The 6,087-nt window shown below is 37.4% G+C and overlaps 1 pseudogene; it reads right to left on the bottom strand.

Moving 5' to 3' along the window:
* Window positions 1-622: 622 nt before the first annotated feature.
* Window positions 623-5,871, bottom strand: LOC104779102 (uncharacterized; annotated as a pseudogene).
* Window positions 5,872-6,087: the final 216 nt, after the last annotated feature.

Below are 6,087 nucleotides of genomic sequence, written 5' to 3'. Positions count from 1 at the left end.
TTTTGAGGAGGTAGGGTTTAGTATTTGAAGTTTAGGGATTTAGTCATTTTGTTTTTTGTTTATAGAAAATGATATTATTGAACATTGACAACAAGAGAATCTAAACTATATTGTATTGAGAGCCTGCACTACAAACCACCCAGCAAATTTGAATCACTTCTCACTGGCTGGCGTTCGGTTATAGGGAGTCCTAATTGGTTACTCTCTTTTTGCTATGTTTTGTCAAAATTCATGTAACTCTTGCTCGGGGTAATTTTCTAGCAAAACATTACCAAATTTTTTTGTAAGTAATTTTTCTTTTGTTGAATTAATAAATTTAACATTTCAAGTTAAAAACCCAAAAAAATAAAATAAGATATTTCTGTAAAAAGGTATAGAAAATGGTATTTTTGCAAATGTCCCTTAAAAAAAAGTAATTATGCATTTTTTTTCTTCAATAATCTGATTATATTGTGTGTGCAAATCGTTTTTGTCCATTTGGGTCTGAAGGACAATCGACTTTTTCGTTGTGCTAAAACATTAGTGTTTTCTTAAGTAGCCTTTTTTATTTTCTTAAGATAGTGTTTGGTGCACACTACTCCAAAAAGACACAACTTGTATTGATGTTATATAGTATAAAACACTAAAGAACCCATTTGGCCGTCTGGCAATTCATACAAGGTTCACGTGATCCCAAGTTACAAACACAAACGTCACGCGCCGCCCATCGATTCGGACTAGACCCGAGTGTGAGGTTCAAGTTCAGCTCACTGTCCACAATATCAAATCTGTAATCGCGATCAACACTTAACCGAAGATCCTCGTCTGAGGTCGTACCACTCGCGGAGGCACAATTCAATTTAACATAAGCGTTAACATGATGACACGTCGGCTTCACATCTCTGTTTCGAGAATGAAAAGCTGCCGTTTTGGGTTGGATGATCGAATTGTGAGTGTTTGGGTCAATCCCACGGCTAAGAAGTTTCCGCTTTATATGTGTGTTCCAATAATTTTTAATCTCATTATCTGTTCTTCCCGGTAATTTTCCAGCAATCAACGACCATCTTTAATAAAATAAAAAAAATAATTGAAAATGTTAATAACAAATATTTTCTAAGGAAAGTTAAGTAATTTTCGCTAGGAATGAGAGGAAAATTCATACTTGTTTCCGAACAAACTGTGAACTTTTTTTTGGATAAACAAACTTCATTAAAATTGATAGAATCATTACAAAATAGCCCTGTTCTTTTAACATTTAACCAGCGTCAATGATTAGAATTATTAAAACTAGGTGTTTCCCACGCAACGCATGGGTTGTGGTGTAGTTGGCACTTTCTTGTTTTTTTTGGTTTTTTCGTTTTCTCTTTTGTATTATTTCGTTTTAATTAGGCATATACGGGCTTCGTAGTCACTTGTATTTATACACTATATGTTTATACCATTTCGTTTAGATGTGTACAATTGTGGCGTTTATTTTTTATGAATTATGAGGATGTTGTTTTTTGCTTTTAAGGATCCAATCTTATCATTGACTGATATTGTTCTCAAAACATTTATTGTATTTTAGATTTTCTAATTAACTGCTTATGTAAACCCTGCATACGTTGATGTTGCAATAATAAGTTATTTTTTAAAAATAATTATTTTCCGTGTAAGTGATTATGTTTGTATGCCCATGTTTTGGTCTAATATCAATAAGATCGTTTCTGTTTATCTTTAGTTGGCTTTGAAACCAATTTTGAGTTAAGCAAATAATGGGTCGAATTATGGTGTTAATAAGTAATATAAATTCTTATGTATATATATTGTATATATGTGACTATAAGTTTAGCTAACTAAAAAATTCTGTAATATTTAAATATAATCTTGAACATATATATATATATATATATATATCTATTTTTGTGGGAGGAATGTATGGAATTGTTGGATAGAAGTTATTTTTGAGTTAAATGACCTTTTATGCCTTTAAAGTGAGTTAAATATTAATAAATTTTTATATGTGTCTTGACTTTTTTAGAAAGGAATACCAAGTGTTTCCTTCCAAATTTGAACTGACATCGTATTTTAGTTTTTTTATATGATTTTATGAACTTCAATGTAAAGGTTTTTCAAAGTAATAAGTACACTCACACTGATTGAATTATAAAATTTGGAGAAATGTTTATTTTGACTAATCATTGCTCTTTTAAATATATTAAATAAGTATGTTGTTGTTCCTACAAATAGGACAACATATATTATAGTTTAACCATGGAGTTAAGCAATGGAAATGGAACTTGTGATTGCAAGACAAAATGCTTATATATATTATGTTACACATTGATCGTTTAAAAATGAATAGAAACATCTAATTCTCAAATAAAGTTGATTTTTTTGTTAAAACCAACATATGTGAATTCAAATTTAACTATGCAAATTTAAAAAATAAATATGAATAGATTAGAAAGGAAAGAAATATAAAATAAATATTTTATTTTTATATAAATAAAATAAAAATTGAAAACAATGTTAAATATATATAATACTTTCTAAATTAAAATATAGAATCAAACTCTTACAAGTTACAACACATATGGGATATAAGAACATTTGATATTGGTGGGAGAGGAGAAGAGAATGATTACTTATAAGATAATAATCCAAATTAGATAATGAAGATGAATCTTTTAAAATAAGAACAATGTAAAATATATATCATGTAGTCTCTAAAATTAAAATTTAGCATTAAAAATTTACAATGATATTTCATTTGTATTTTTCAACCCATACAACAAAAATAAGAAATCAAAAATTAAAAAAAAAAACGGAAAATGATTTGAGGTATTGTAGAAGAGAATGAGAGAATGTGAAAATGAGATAGAAAAAGAATGCAAATATGAGAGAATGAGAGATTGAGAGAATGCTTATTTATATGATAAGTGATAATAGGATTTTCGTGTGTCCTAATAGGTTCAATTAACCTTATGCAGTTGTAATACTTAAGGTGTCAATCCAGTTGGGAAACCTTACTATCACTCAACATGCAATCAAGATATCACAAGTCAAGCAAATTCGAAGAGTGTGTTTATGTCTAACATTCCTAGAATGATAAAAATGCAAAACGAAAATGAACTACAAGATTAGAAACGAACATGCATGACAAGAAGCGAAACTGAATGAGTAAAAGCATAAAACGATTTTAAACATGAACTAGATAGCAAGAACAGAAATGCAATATCAATCAAAAAGATAGAAGTCCTAAGGATGGGAGTAATTGATGTCGGTGGAGTCTCTTAGTCTACAGAGTGTTTAACATGCCACACACAAACTATCTCTAGACAATGAACATCATAACTTAGCTAATCCAATCTCTTGGTAGAAGCTACTCAAACTCGAACACTTCCAAACCTAGCTCTCGCTAGAGAAACATGGTCGAGCAGGCATGACGAACCAGTTCATTCACGTCAACGAACACCCTAGACAACTAATCTCTTAGGCTAGGAATGCAAGTCTCTGGCACTAGTTGGTCAGACATTTCATCAAACACCTTTTGGGTGCGCAAATGTCTAAGACCTAGTTCCAATTGATCAGAGAGAAGGGAGGGGTGAAAGAAAGGTGGTATGAAGAGAGAGCGGTTGTCTCGGTTTAGAAATACCTCGTTTACTACGTGTCACCAAAGGGTGAGACGTTGCAGGTGGAGGTGGAGCAGCAACTACTGGTGCCGTCGGAGTGGGTGGCTGCGGAGGTGCTATGTTTTCGACTGGCGGTGTATAGAGGGGACGAAGGAGAGGAGATGGTGAGATAGGCACATTTGTTGGTGCGACGGAGGGAGGAGTTTGTATTGTTTGGGAGAAAGGGAAAATAGACTCATCAAAGGTAAAATGACGGGAAGATCAAGACATCGATATCCTTTGTGATTGGTGGGATATCCAAGAAAAACACAGACGGTGGAACAAGGAGCTAATTTGTGTGGTGTGACGGGAATGAGATTGGGATAGCACAAGCAACCAAAGACTCGAAGGTGAGTGTATGCGGTTGGCTTACAAAAGAGCTTGGTATAAGGAGTGTCATTGTTGATGGAGGATGAGGGGAGGATATTGAAGAGGTGAGTAGCCGTCATGAGTGCTTCTACCCAATAAGAAGGTGGCATGGACGCTTGGAAAAGAAGAGAACGAACACAGTTGCTAAGTGTTCGGAGCGTACGCTTTGCTTTGCCATTTTGCTGGGAAGTGTGAGGGCAAGAGAAGCGAGGAACAATGTCATGTTGGTAAGATGGGAGAGGAAAGTGTTGTTTTGATATTCACCACCATTGTCGCATTTCAATGCTTTGATGCTGCGGCCAAATTGATTAGAGACATAAGCCATGAATTGTAAAAATGTTGAGAAGACATCAGATTTTTTTCGTAAAGGAAAAACCCAAAGAAAATGTGTAAACTGATCAATGTAAATAACATAATATTTGAAACCCGTGATGCTGGAAACCGGTGAGGTCCAAACATCCGAATGAATTATTTCAAAAGGTTCAGAAACAGTAGAAATAACAGAATCAAAAGGTAAACGAAAGTGTTTCCCCAACTGACAAGCATGACAAAGAGGCATGTCAGTTTTAGAACAATTTATTGTAGAAGAAGGGATAAGAGATTGTAGAGTAGTGTTTCCCACGTGACCGAGACGATGATGCCACAACGTGGTGTTGGGAACCGTGGAAATCATGGCTTGTGGAGATGGAGAAGATAGATTGGCTAATGGTGGTGACGTGATGGATTAGAGGGGTCCATCGCTGTTACATCGGAGATGCTTGATCCGAGTTGGGAAGTCCTTGACACAAAAACCAAACAGATCAAATTCCACAGAGACAGAGTTATCTTTAGTGAATTGGCATACCAAGACAAGATTTTTGATGATAGAAGGACACACTAGGACGTTTTTAAGATGAAGAGGTCGGCTATTATACATGATCACAGAATGACCGAAAGCATTTGTAGGAATAGAGGATCCATTACCGACTACAACCGATGGGGAAGAGCTCGAATTAAAAAGAGAATGTAGGGTACCTGGTTGTGCCGTGAGATGGGACGTCGCAGCAGTGTCCATATACCATTTGCCATCCACCGGATCTTGCACCGTCATTGTCCCAAAAGCGGCGGCAAGGCTTGGTGGGAGTTGTGTTGGTTGAACAGCCGGTGGTGGTGGTTTGTATGGAGAGGACCCGAGAACGCCAGCCGCAGCAGGATGAGTGGCTGTCAAGTAAGCCATAGGTTGGTGTGGCCAAGTTCTTTGTGGCCACGGTGAGTTCGAAACCGGAGGTTGAGACCACGGAGGTGGCATACGCCAATTTGCGCCCCAATTCCAGTTCTGTCGACCACGTCCTCTGCCACTGTAACTCCGTCCGTGACCGCGACCGCGTCCTCAACCGTTGTTATTTTTACCGCTGTTGTAGGGACCTCTGTTGGAGTTGTTGTCACGATGAGAGTTGTTGCTGTTATGGCCGGAGGATGTGTAGAGCGCACTGTGTGAGGAGGAATCAAGCGAGGCGGAGGTTGTTTTGACCTGTTTGGAGAGACGTCGTTCCTCCTCGGCGAGCATGGAGCGAGCAGTGGCAAACGATGGGAAGGGTTGACGATGTTTGATGATGTTGACGATGTTTTCGTATTTCTCGGTGAGACCATTGAGCATATGCATAACGAGTACACGTTCGGTGATAGGGGTGAGTGAGCAGAGAGTCTTCAGCTTCTGGCAGTAGTCATGGACCGAGAGATCGCTGATGGTGAGTGAGCGGAGTTTGTTGTCAAGTTGGATAGCTTGAGCCTCCTTGTTGTCTCGGAAGAGATTCTCAATGGATACCCAGATCTCTCGAGTCTTGAGAATAGTGTCAAGGAGAGAGGAGGATATGGTGCTGTAGATCCACATTTTGACGATGTCGTCCCGTTCCTTCCAAGGAGTGTCCTCGACATTGGCTGGAATAGATGTTCCATCGAGATGGCCGTAGACGCCAAAGTTGTAACAGTGGGTCTCGAAGAGTTCACGCTAGGCGTCGTAGTTCATCTTCTGCATGTCGAGGACGAGAGGGATGTGTGACTTAATGTGAGTCACGGTGAAGACTTTGTGAACTGGTTGAGCCATCGA

Source organism: Camelina sativa, chromosome 3, assembly GCF_030686135.1.
Source record: "Camelina sativa cultivar CO46 ecotype springtype chromosome 3, ASM3068613v1".
In the NCBI taxonomy this organism is placed as follows: domain Eukaryota; kingdom Viridiplantae; phylum Streptophyta; class Magnoliopsida; order Brassicales; family Brassicaceae; genus Camelina; species Camelina sativa.
The sequence above is the reverse complement of the archived record's forward strand: the minus strand, read 5'-3'. Positions and strand labels throughout refer to the sequence as shown.